Below are 14,072 nucleotides of genomic sequence, written 5' to 3' on the forward strand. Positions count from 1 at the left end.
CTATGTTTTCTGTACACTGAATGTGTTGCTAATTTGAATGTCCTTTTCAGACATTAAAAAGACTGCAGGTCCCAGTGAATGACAGTCTGAGCACTGAGTTTGACTGAAAACAATTTAAAGCGTTTACGATAACACGAATCAGTAAAAATGTGAAAGGGGATCCAGGAAGTTGTGATTAATCTGATAACAAAAACAAAAGACATAAAATTGAACTTTTTCAACCCGAAACTCCGAGCAGCCAGGTGTGTCTCTTCAGAGAGGGAAGGCCGCTCAGGTGAGACGTTTACCTGTCGACTCGTTTTAAAAATCACCTTTAAACGTACAAGCTCACATTTTAACATACCAACGCACACATTAAATTAGACTTACTCCGTCTCCTTCGCAGTCTGATATTAAGAGGTTGAATCCTGTTGTTGGTCGGTGTCCGTGCAGTTTGTCACCGCACCATGTTATCCTCCTCTTCCTGCTTGTGAACAACTCCTCGGCGGCTCCCCGCCCTTCCTGCCCTTCCTGCCCCCGCTGCCTCACCTGCTCTGCCCCGCTGAAACCTGACGGACCGGTCCGACACGTCGAGCGTAGAAAACAACAATGAGGAACAAAAAAAAAAACAACGCGTGGCATTCAGTGAGGCTGCGGCAGCTGCGCAAGTGGGCGACGAGGTGCTTTGGTCACGTGACGCACAGGTAATTGAATTCTTAATTAAACCAGGTGGGCTTTAAAGAGGAAGTGCCGCGTGCATATCTGGTGCTGCTTACAGACATGGCCTTTATTTTAAACGTTTGACCTTTCAATGTTATAATCCCTTAATTGTAAAGGTTACATTTAACAAGGATTGAAATGTGGAAACTACAGAAGCCTGGAGTGGACATACATCCACAATGTTTCCCCTGCAATAAAGTAATAATCTTAAGAAAATCAAACTGACATTTATGACATTTACGTTTTTTGTGCATGTGTGGCTTCTGCAGGACACAATAAAGACATACAATCAAGCAACAACCTTCGATGTTGAAAAATGAAGCCAAAAAAAATGCATTTCCTTGATTATCCTTTTGAGTGTGGCTCCAAATGAGAAGGCCCAACACAGCGAGAACACTCTTTTCTTACAGCAGCAGTGAACACACAAGCAAGTGTTCTTGTCTTTACTGGCACACATGGTGCAGTGGGTGAATTTGTATGACTCGTCCATTTATATTTCATGAAAGATAAGATGATTGGGTCATGACAGATATGATTGCTGATCAGCTGCAGCTCTTTTCCTTCCCTGAAAGAGAAAATTGGTTTGCAGCCAGGCGAAAATGAGAAATGTATAGCAAACAGCAAGAACAACCCTAAATACAAAAGTCTATCAGGTAAAAGAAAGGCCTGCTGGTTCTGCTTCTAAATACCCCTTGGCTGATCTCCTTAATGTTTTAATGTGGCCTGTATCAGACTCAGCATGTGAGTGGCTCAAATCAGATTTGAGAAGATCAGATTTCATTCGACTTGTTGTTGACACTGCCATAAAAAAAAATCTGATCTGAGTCACATGGGAGCAAAAAATCTGATCCAGGTCATTTTTACATACAGTGTGAATGCAGATTATACGTCCATGTTTTGTACAGCCTATGTATGAGACAAATGTGTTTCATTTAGTCTATAATCAAAGAGATCATAAATGTTTGTATTCATAATTGTTGAAATGATTTATTGAGACTTTAATTTTACACATATCATTTCTGTCCATTGTGCAACCCCCCCCCAAAAAAAAACACACAAAAAAAAACAAAAACAAAACAAAAACAAAAACAAAAAACAAAGACATAGAATATTATGAAAAGAGATGATGAAGCTTAAAAGATTTCAGGAGTTCCTAAAAGTTCTGTCATGTCAACGTTGACCAATGGGGCCTCTGAAGGACTATCTAGATCTCAGGAGGAACTTTGTGAAATAGATAGATAGATAGATAGATAGATAGATAGATAGATAGATAGATAGATAGATAGATAGATAGATAGATAGATAGATAGATAGATAGATAGATAGATAGTTTGATTATTTAATACTCCAGCAAATAGGCTCCACAGCAGAAAGAGTCAGGAGCACTACGTCACTCAGTGTGCACCTCTCTGGCGACCTCACCTGGTGTCAGGACGTCTCCACCTCCCAGGGAGACTGATGGAGACCCATCCTCTCCAGCTCACAGAGGCTCAGTGGACAGAGTCCTGGCCAGTTGTATCACAGTGTGGTTCAGGTCCTGCAAGACAAACCTGTGTACAACGCACCATGAGAGATGATCCAGATCATCCAGTTTCACAGTGTACCCAGAGCCTCTTTGAAGGACCTTTTTTTAACCCTCACACAGAGCGTGTCCCCCTCTTATCAGGCAGGAGGTTACACATGTATTTATTATCTATACTTTGTTCGTACTTCCGTCGGACACCAACATAGCCTGCAGCGTGTGTGTGTGTGCGTGCGTGCGTGCGTGCGTGCTTTACTTTACTTTACGTGAGCTTTACTTGTTCATTTATCTCTGTTTGAGAAATCTCTGTTTGCTTTAGACATTGTGTATGTAATTCAGAAATTTAACACTAAGTTAATGGGGAGTTTGTATGTTCTTCCCTTGAGGCGTGGGTTTCCCCCCACAATCATCAAAACATGCACTTTAGATAGGAGGGCTAGTTGGTTGGATGGTCGGAGTAGTTCGTCCCTCTGACACCAACATAACCTGCAGCCTGGAGCCTACACACGCGCTGCAGGCTGCAGGCTATGTTGGTGTGCGACGGACAGATGAATCCGACCGTCAGACCAACCAGCCTGCACAAACACACACACAGGGCTTGTTGGTTGGATGGTCCGAGTGGTCCATCTGTCTGACACCAACATAACCTGCAGCCTGCAGCATGTGTGTGTGTGTGTGTGTGTGTGTGTGTGTGTAAACGGACAGACGCACGCACGCAAGCACGCGCACCCAAACACAAAGGGCTGGCTGGGTGGTTGGATTCGTCCGTCTATCGGACACCAACATAGAGTGCAGCGTGTGTGTGTGTGCGTGTGTGTGTGCGCGCGCGCACGGACGAATCCGACCATCCAACCAAATACACGTGTGAGCACAGATACACGCGCACGCAAGCACATGGGCAAAATATGCAAACCAACATATAGCCTATAGAAACATAGACTAAAGAGATATTTACAAAGATAGATAGATAATACTGTTTGGAGCTAATTGGGCTTTACTTGTTCATTTATCTCGGTTTGAGAAATCTGTTTGCTTTGAATATTTTGTTTGTAATTCAGAAATTTAACACTAGGTGGAGCCAGGTGTGCCAATGTATGAATAATGAAAGATATGGAAAGTTCTGTTGATGTTCGGACATTGTTAAGGACAGAACGTGTCCCCCTCTTATCAGGCAGGAGGTTACACATGTATTTATTATCTATACTTTGTTTGTTTACTTCATCAGTTTATTGCCCTCACTGTGAAATAGTTCAGTGACTATACACAGGTCACCCATTCATGCTCAACAAAATATGATTCACAGCCAGTCTAAATAATTTGGAGCACATCTTGCAGTCGTGTTTGATGTTATGTTGTTGTTTATTATTTTAAAGACATTTATTTGATTTGCACTAAACTCTCTTAGCCCCTCCCAGTCTGTGAGAAACATCATTAGGTTCAGACACATCATTATAAGATGCCGTCAAATAATAGCATCTCACTTATCGATATGGCTCACAGTATTAATAATAATCTTCTATAATATGGGTAAGCTCCTCTAAGTAGCTGATCGTTCACCACAAGCTTTCTTTAAGTTTGGCTCATTAAAGCATTGAAATGTGGACTGCTTTAGTGATGTCACAACTTAAGAGCACCTTTATGTGTGCACCACCTTCCATCGGTTTTAGACCATACTGGAGCCGGAGCGTGACGTCACAACGTGTTGAGACTGTACAGAGGCTTTCTGCAGGCTGATTAATGACGTGACTCTTGACGTCACAGAACAAGCCAACCTAGGTTATAAGTAGAGGCTCTTTCAAACCAAACATTTAAAAGAACTCTCTGGGGCCTTGTGTTCCAGGGGGGCCTCTATGGGGAGTTTGCATGTTCTTCCCTTGAGGTGTGGGTTCACGGGTAATCCGGCTTCCTCCCACAATCATCAAAACATGCACTTTAGATAGGAGGGCGAGTTGGTTGGATGGTCCGAGTGGTCCATCCGTCTGACACCAACATAGCAGCATGCACACGCACGCACGCGCACCCAAACCCAAAGGGCTGGCTGGGTGGTGCGGAGGTGGTGCGGTGGTGTTCGTGCCATAACACCCAGGGAGCTGCGTGTTCAGACCCACCCCGCACTCTGCTGGAGGCGCTGGAGCTGGCGTTGGAGAGGGAGATTATTGGAGGGCCCGCAGGATGTGACCACAATGGCGGTGGACCTGCTGTGAGATCTGCGGTTCAAGTGAATCCAGGTTGGCCACATCAGCGTGAGGTGCCCTAGGCGGGCTGATGATCAGGGAAACGGCCCAGGGTCTGCGTAGACGGGACGATGCAGACCCTTGCCCCTGTGTCCCGCATTGCCCCGTGTACGGACGGCGGAGCCCAGCAACACAGACGGGGGAACCTGGCTCCACTCCCTCCAAAAGCAGATGACACCATTGAGTCTGCAAGGGTGGTGGGCTGGACTCACTCGGGACAACTTCTGCCATGTCCCTGTTACACTGGCGGAGACCCAGCGCATAGCCAGGGGTGACGACTCGGCCCTGGAGACGGAAAAGGCCCCCGGGTCGCCTCAGGGACTTTGTTTGTGATCCCTCGGGGCGAGGGATTCAGTAAGGGGGGGACAGTGTAACGGTTCATGTTGTAAAGTCAGTAGTTGATTATGTGTTTCGTGTGAACCACTCTCTACGGGACAAATCGACCCTCTCGTATTTGTTCAAACAACAAAAGTTATTTTGATGACATTTACATAAAGTACTGACCCCTAAGCAGACAAACGTACAGTGTTCTCCTGTGACCGCTACATTCCTGTTTTTATTATTATTATAATTTATCTCTGGGTTGACACTCCGGCTTTCATGCATTAAGTCAAATCTGGGTTTTTTTCCTCAAGAAATTAACTCGTTAATGAAAGAAAACAGGAGCCACTCGCGATATGGACATTCCTGCCATCCACTCATGGGTCATTTTACAGTCCATGGTCATGAGCCACTTTCGGGCCCCACTCACCAGTTGAGGACCAGAACCCCCTTAAGTCAGAAAAGAATTTGTACAAGTAGTGACATTGGCACACTTTGATTTCCGTTTGAGTTTATCCTTTTATTGACTATTTTAGTTTCCTTTTATTCTTTTATACATTAATAATAATTTCCGTATATTTACTTTTTTATTTCATCACGTCATTTTACTTTTTTAACTCATCATTTCTTATTCAAAGTTTTTTTTCCAGCTTTTTTATTTTATTTTTGTCACTGTGAGTTCAAAACCTTTTGTAGTTCTATTTATATTTTATTTATTTTTTAAAAAATAATTATTTATGTATACTGAATTGGTTTTTCACCGTATCTTTATTTTAATATTATTATTGTTATTAAAACAGTTTTATTTCCATCATTGCATCACGACTACAAGAAAGCCCGTCCTGTTCCGTCCGCCTGTTAACTGACAAGTCAAACCAAGGAGACGACAAAAATCAGGTACCTGACCCCGAAGTTTTGCGTGGGGTGGGGGGCCAACTTCACGCAGGTCTGGTTGGATGGTTGGATTCGTTCATCTGTCGTTGACCGCAAGTCCAACACAGCGTGCAGCGTGTGCTTGTCTGCGCGCGCGCACGGACGAATCCGACCATCCAACCAAATACACGTGTAAGCACAGATACACGCGCACGCAAGCACATGGGCAAAATATGCAAACCAACATATAGCCTATAGAAACATAGACTAAAGAGATATTTACAAAGATAGATAGATAATACTGTTTGGAGCTAATTGGGCTTTACTTGTTCATTTATCTCGGTTTGAGAAATCTGTTTGCTTTGAATATTTTGTTTGTAATTCAGAAATTTAACACTAGGTGGAGCCAGGTGTGCCAATGTATGAATAATGAAAGATATGGAAAGTTCTGTTGATGTTCGGACATTGTTAAGGACAGAACGTGTCCCCCTCTTATCAGGCAGGAGGTTACACATGTATTTATTATCTATACTTTGTTTGTTTACTTCATCAGTTTATTGCCCTCACTGTGAAATAGTTCAGTGACTATACACAGGTCACCCATTCATGCTCAACAAAATATGATTCACAGCCAGTCTAAATAATTTGGAGCACATCTTGCAGTCGTGTTTGATGTTATGTTGTTGTTTATTATTTTAAAGACATTTATTTGATTTGCACTAAACTCTCTTAGCCCCTCCCAGTCTGTGAGAAACATCATTAGGTTCAGACACATCATTATAAGATGCCGTCAAATAATAGCATCTCACTTATCGATATGGCTCACAGTATTAATAATAATCTTCTATAATATGGGTAAGCTCCTCTAAGTAGCTGATCGTTCACCACAAGCTTTCTTTAAGTTTGGCTCATTAAAGCATTGAAATGGAGCTCAGCGTAAGTTCAGACAGGAAGACTGGTGTTATTCTTTCATTCATTCACCTCTTCATTCATTCTTAAACCACACCCCCTACTACCACCTGTATCTCTCTCTGGCAAGCAGGTGATCATGGGCGTGTATCATCCTGGAATTAACCAACCAGACTCTGCCACGAACTTTCTCTACCAATCAATGGCTTGCTGTCAATAGTTTAAAAACTCTCTCTCTTCCAGTCATCCTGTAGCTGCAGGCATACGCCGCAATATGCTCTTCGTGCTGAATTTGCGGGTAGCGAGAGACGCTGCCTAAATCAGATGCAACTCAAAAAGGAGAAAGTCATCTCCACTCGAATGACCTCAGCCTCACGGGCAATGAAAGGACACGCAGGAGCAGGAAGCAACCTCATCATCCAAAATCTGTGAAGTTCGGTAACTACCTCAAAGCTGCATCATGTCTCTCACAGTCGCTTAAATTTCATTTTTCTGTGACGGCATTCTCACTCAAAATACAGCCTGCTTCAAGAATAATGTTCATGCTGCATTAATCCACGCAGCTGCTGGCCTCCGCTGCTCGGTGTCACAGGCAGAGAAAAACGTCATCATGTTTTACAGCGGTCTCAGGCACATTCTTGTTAACTTTTATTTCGTAAGGAAGCGGGCATCATGGCTGGCACGACTAAGCTTGTTTATGTCACAATAACTCGAGAAAACACATAATTACTGTTTCGGGCTAATCCTTAAACCGTGGTTTACTAATCAAAACTATTTATATGCGTTAATGGGTTCATCACGACCCGGCCCCTTACGCAAATTCACGTGTGTGACAGCGCAGGTGATCAGCCTGCATACTCAGGAATGCCCGGTTACAACGAGCTGCAGCCACAGCGCATATTCCTCCGTTTTTCTCATCAGCTGAGAAAGACTACTTTCGTTTCATGTAATGTCTCACACAGTATCACGTCAGTCAGCCACTCGGCCCAATAAGTCATGTATGAAATTCTGCTAGATCGGCTGATCAATCTGCTCATCAGTTAATTGCTCAGCTTCACGTGCGTCGGGGCTCGTGGCATCGATCACAAATGCATTCCTCTCTCGTTTTAAACGATTTTCAATTATTTAAATAAACGGTCGGAGTAGTGAACTAATGGCATCTTAGCAGTAGGAATAATCATATATGTTACACCATAAGCGTAATTCTCGTGAACCAATTTTCATGCTCTATTCCTTTAACCATTTAAACTCAGATCTGTCAGAGAAGCTCTTTAGAAGTCCCCTTTAATCACTGCACAACGGGATTTGTTAGACTTTTCGTTTACTCAGGGTGTTATTAATTTATTTATAGCACGGATGCCAGTCATTCAAGAATATGTTTCCAGCATGAACAGGCTAGTAGTCCATTTTATTTTTATTTTACTTATGCCTGGGTATATTCAACATATTGCTGTGTCTTTTCAACGTTCATCAGATTTAGTCATACTAGGGCGGCATAAATACTTGTGAGGATTTGCATTATGACGTCTGGAATTAATTCATATTTAATCAATTATGAGTAATATGTTTGATCTAACAAGCCATACTTGGCATGATCATTTACCTCGTTTGTCACCCAAATTAAATCTGATTTCAAGTTACGGAACATGTATTCGAATACATGTTGCTAAAGGAGGGTCAAACTTGACGCAGCTTGACTAGTTCATGCAAACACTATCAATTAGAATGGACTTGAATGGGATATGCTGAAATACTTCAAAACGTAAATGCAGATAAAATGTAAATGCAGACAAAGAAGTCTCTACAGACTTTCAAGTGCTTCGTTCAGAAGAAGGATGGTCACTCTAATCCACTAGATGTCGCCATCGGGCATTAGCATGAATCCAAAACAACTCAAACTGCATCGTCACATTAACAGGCTAGCAGTTGCACCCGAGTAGGCTTATAGCCCCACTTTGCATAATTCTGAACATTACCATAATCTTAAATGTTTCAAGACATTCAAATTTAATGGCGAGCGTAGTGTTTTTCTGTCTATAAATCTGCAGTTTAACAACTTCATGCACAAAGGGACTAGCGGCTGGGCAGCCCTCGTAAACCAAATGTAGATCCTGTAATTACAGCTCAGTCATCGTCAGAGTTAGCGGGACTCAGGCGTTGCTCTCTTGGAGGACAGCAAGACTAAGAGAGACAAGTACACAGGATATACTCGATCTCTGCTATATGCACTCTAAAAATGTTCTAATTCAGTCTTTAAACCAGGTAATGGCCAGATATCGCGGTAATTCAAAAATAGTTGTGTTATAATTGAATGTCATTTCACTCCGGCAGTTGTCCGGCTGGCAGATAAACCTGTGAGAGCTCTCTCTAATTCAGCAATGAGTCCGCACAGAGTAGTTTACTACTGCTAAAGTATAAGTGATTTAGCATGCGTGTTGAACCTAATTTAGGTGGTGATGATAATCATAGATTAAAGCACACATGGAGTTCTCACTATATTGTCAGTCAATGAGGTGTGGCTAACCAGCCATATAGGATTCTGCTCATAGCTCCCAGCTCTGGCTTCTCCACACATACCAACCAGCAGCTCAATCGACCTGCATCACAATTATAAGCGTTGCAAGTACAAACAGTAGGTGGTCGTCCAGTTAAGGCACACTATTTGGCACGTGGTCGGAAGCAACTTCCGCAGACCGATTTTAACTCATGCAAGAATATGTAATCCCGAAGTAAATCAGAAATCACTAACTTACTATTTAAGCAAAAGGTACTTTAGCCCCTTCATACTAGTCATGGTAATTTGACCTCATTCAGCGGGTCGCATTACAATCGCGTCTCTCTAACATCAATTCCAGCGGGCTGTGTCTACTCATAAAGTCAATGCTAAACCTTCATCTTATTTCAGTGCATCCCTCTAGGTTTTGGGGGGAACTACACTCTGCATCGGCATGATTGTCTACAGGCCATTTACATTTAGGTTAATCAGAACACAAATCGGATGACTCGGTGGGTCTGCACATTACGAAAATTCTGTCTCAGTCAAATCTGTCTCAGCTTCAGCATGGACTGCAGATTTGTAAACTGTTATTAATCCAAGTAAACGCTTGTTGATGAACTCGTCTGTTTTGTCATAAATCAGGTTACAACTATTCAGTTGTACAATGCATCCTAATCGTTCAGTCGCAACAGCAACGAGAACTCAGTCATCATGGCAGCAGGACGGTCATTCATTGCTATAAGTCATGTCCAATACAATCCTAATCATCAATCATAAAACTGAAATTCCATATCTTGGTCTTCAATTCGTTCAGACCTTCCTGGACCTGCAAACTTCGTCAGCAGTTACATGTGTACCAAGGATGCTAACATGGTTTGCTTTTTGCAGCATCTCAACCTTGTCATCACAGGTTCCTGAGCATCAAGATTCGACTCCTATTTTTATGCATCTTGTATTTCTTTATTCTACATCATTAACGATTACAAATGTTTCATAATCACTTCTTCATGACTTTAACATCTACAGCTATTTTTCCACGCATGTTGCCATGGTAGCACCTAAAAGAATTTCTGAGTATGCTGCCTCGCTCATGAAGCTCTGGTTAGCTTGCTTGCGCTGGCTGATTGAATCACATTGCACTAAGTTAAGTTCATGGCTATTCAGCTAATTCCATTAGAATAGTCGGCTCCACATCAGCAGTCAATCCAGGTGTTCTTTTCTCCTCGACAACTCGGATGATCTTCCCCTGACTTCCAGTCCTATATTCGTCCAGATATCTGGCGGTTCGGTAAGCCAAAGATGACTAAAGCGCTATCAAATGGTAAGAAAACATATAACTGGTGGTGGTGTATTTCATGATGTTTTATAAGGTTAAGTCTAACTTCCTTCTAAATCACGGGCGTCACGTTTACAGTCTTCATTCTTCTCACGGTCATGCTGGCCACGTGTCGGGTCTAACAGATCCAATACACGCCGGGCCAGATGGCTACTATGTCAGACGATTAGAGAGTCATGCCAGGCCACATGTCTGCGGTCCCGAACCTAACATGCCGGGCCACATGACCACAGGGCAGCTTAGTAGTCATGCTGGCCACGTATCGGGTCTCGGCAGACCCCGGATACGCCGGGCCAGATGGCTACAGGGTAGGCTTAAGAGTCATGCCGGGCCACACGTCAGCGGTCGCTGAACCCTACGTGCCGGGCCACATGACTAAGGGCGGCTAGCAGTCTTCTAGGCCACGTGTCGGTCAAACGGACCTAGATGCGCAGGTCGGTTGGCGGCTGGTCAGTCCTCGTTTTCGTGCCGGACAACATGTCAGCGGTCGCTGAACCCTACATGCAGGTCACACGATTACAGGGCAGATTAGCAGTCATGCTGGCCACGTGTCGGGTCTGTCAGATCCATTACACGCCGGGCCAGATGGCTATAGGTCAGGTACAGTAGTCGTGCCGGGCTACTTGTCTGCGGCCGGCGAGCCCAACATGCGTGCCACACGACTATAGGGCAGCTTAAAAGGGTCATGCAAAGCCACGTCAGGTGAGAACCTAGACTGGCGCATGATCAGGTAAGTCACCATACAATATCTACACTGGGTGAATACTCTCTGATCGTATTTAACAATTAATCAATGTTCATCATCTAACTCATAAATGTTTCCCACAGACTCCAGGCAGCCATAAGGTAAAACCTATAATGATTCTACCTTTGTCTTTCTCACTTTATTTTGGGGGGCATCCTATCCCGCGTCGGCCTCACTACCCCTCGGAGCTCATGAAGTCGTCATGACGGAGTCTAGCCCCCAAAAGACTTCGCACATTTCATTCTACAATTGTTGCACATTTCATTGTAATAAATAATTGTTCATTCTTAATTAAGTCTCTCCTGATTGAAATGGAGCTCAGCGTAAGTTCAGACAGGAAGACTGGTGTTATTCTTTCATTCATTCACCTCTTCATTCATTCTTAAACCACACCCCCTACTACCACCTGTATCTCTCTCTGGCAAGCAGGTGATCATGGGCGTGTATCATCCTGGAATTAACCAACCAGACTCTGCCACGAACTTTCTCTACCAATCAATGGCTTGCTGTCAATAGTTTAAAAACTCTCTCTCTTCCAGTCATCCTGTAGCTGCAGGCATACGCCGCAACCCTCCTCCACCCCAGTCACCTCCTTCCAGCTCAGCAGAGTCCAGGCCCCGGCTGAAACCCACTCCTCTTCTCAGCCTCCATCCTTTTCACCACCACCAGTGTCTAGACTCCACAGGGGGGCATCCTATCCCGCGTCGGCCTCACTACCCCTCGGAGCTCATGAAGTCGTCATGACGGAGTCTAGCCCCCAAAAGACTTCGCACATTTCATTCTACAATTGTTGCACATTTCATTGTAATAAATAATTGTTCATTCTTAATTAAGTCTCTCCTGATTGAAATGTGGACTGCTTTAGTGATGTCACAACTTAAGAGCACCTTTATGTGTGCACCACCTTCCATCGGTTTTAGACCATACTGGAGCCGGAGCGTGACGTCACAACGTGTTGAGACTGTACAGAGGCTTTCTGCAGGCTGATTAATGACGTGACTCTTGACGTCACAGAACAAGCCAACCTAGGTTATAAGTAGAGGCTCTTTCAAACCAAACATTTAAAAGAACTCTCTGGGGCCTTGTGTTCCAGGGGGGCCTCTATGGGGAGTTTGCATGTTCTTCCCTTGAGGTGTGGGTTCACGGGTAATCCGGCTTCCTCCCACAATCATCAAAACATGCACTTTAGATAGGAGGGCGAGTTGGTTGGATGGTCCGAGTGGTCCATCCGTCTGACACCAACATAGCAGCATGCACACGCACGCACGCGCACCCAAACCCAAAGGGCTGGCTGGGTGGTGCGGAGGTGGTGCGGTGGTGTTCGTGCCATAACACCCAGGGAGCTGCGTGTTCAGACCCACCCCGCACTCTGCAGGAGGCGCTGGAGCTGGCGTTGGAGAGGGAGATTATTGGAGGGCCCGCAGGATGTGACCACAATGGCGGTGGACCTGCTGTGAGATCTGCGGTTCAAGTGAACCCAGGTTGGCCACATCAGCGTGAGGTGCCCTAGGCGGGCTGATGATCAGGGAAACGGCCCAGGGTCTGCGTAGACGGGACGATGCAGACCCTTGCCCCTGTGTCCCGCATTGCCCCGTGTACGGATGGCGGAGCCCAGCAACACAGACGGGGGAACCTGGCTCCACTCCCTCCAAAAGCAGATGACACCATTGAGTCTGCAAGGGTGGTGGGCTGGACTCACTCGGGACAACTTCTGCCATGTCCCTGTTACACTGGCGGAGACCCAGCGCATAGCCAGGGGTGACGACTCGGCCCTGGAGACGGAAAAGGCCCCCGGGTCGCCTCAGGGACTTTGTTTGTGATCCCTCGGGGCGAGGGATTCAGTAAGGGGGGGACAGTGTAACGGTTCATGTTGTAAAGTCAGTAGTTGATTATGTGTTTCGTGTGAACCACTCTCTACGGGACAAATCGACCCTCTCGTATTTGTTCAAACAACAAAAGTTATTTTAATGACATTTACATAAAGTACTGACCCCTAAGCAGACAAACGTACAGTGTTCTCCTGTGACCGCTACATTCCTGTTTTTATTATTATTATAATTTATCTCTGGGTTGACACTCCGGCTTTCATGCATGAAGTCAAATCTGGGTTTTTTTCCTCAAGAAATTAACTCGTTAATGAAAGAAAACAGGAGCCACTCGCGGCAGTAGCTCAGTCTGTAGGGACTTGGGTTGGGAACCGGAGGGTCGCCGGTTCAAGTCCCGGCACGGACCAAGTCCGGAACCTGGTCTGGTAGCTGGAGAGGTGCCAGTCCATTTCCTGAGCACTGCCGAGGTGCCCCTGAGCAAGGCACCGAACCCCAAAACTGCTCTGGAGCGCTCGCTGTGGGCAGCCCCCTCACTCTGAGACCTCTCCATTAATGCATGTCACTAGAACCCTGTTTGTGCATGAGTGTGTATCTCGGCCTATGTGTGTGTTAGACAGAGTGTAAAAACTGAATTTCCCCTCGTGGGATTAATAAAGTGTAAATTATTATTATTATTATTATTGATATGGACATTCCTGCCATCCACTCATGGGTCATTTTACAGTCCATGGTCATGAGCCACTTTCGGGCCCCACTCACCAGTTGAGGACCAGAACCCCCTTAAGTCAGAAAAGAATTCGTACAAGTAGTGACATTGGCACACTTTGATTTCCGTTTGAGTTTATCCTTTTATTGACTATTTTAGTTTCCTTTTATTCTTTTATACATTAATAATAATTTCCGTATATTTACTTTTTTATTTCATCACGTCATTTTACTTTTTTAACTCATCATTTCTTATTCAAAGTTTTTTTTCCAGCTTTTTTATTTTATTTTTGTCACTGTGAGTTCAAAACCTTTTGTAGTTCTATTTATATTTTATTTATTTTTTAAAAAATAATTATTTATGTATACTGAATTGGTTTTTCACCGTATCTTTATTTTAATATT

The 14,072-nt window shown here is 44.2% G+C and overlaps 1 protein-coding gene across 1 annotated transcript in view; it reads right to left on the bottom strand.

The window, feature by feature from the left end:
- atp8b1 (ATPase phospholipid transporting 8B1) overlaps window positions 1-694 on the bottom strand; it is a 28,333-nt gene extending 27,639 nt beyond the window's left edge. Inside the window, exon 1 of the mRNA XM_079365214.1 lies at window positions 370-694. The gene's annotated coding sequence lies outside the window, so the exon portion shown is untranslated. The remainder of the gene's footprint in view (window positions 1-369) is intronic.
- Window positions 695-14,072: the final 13,378 nt, after the last annotated feature.

The sequence above is a fragment of the Symphodus melops genome (genome assembly GCF_947650265.1).
Source record: "Symphodus melops genome assembly, chromosome: 16".
NCBI lineage: Eukaryota > Metazoa > Chordata > Actinopteri > Labriformes > Labridae > Symphodus > Symphodus melops.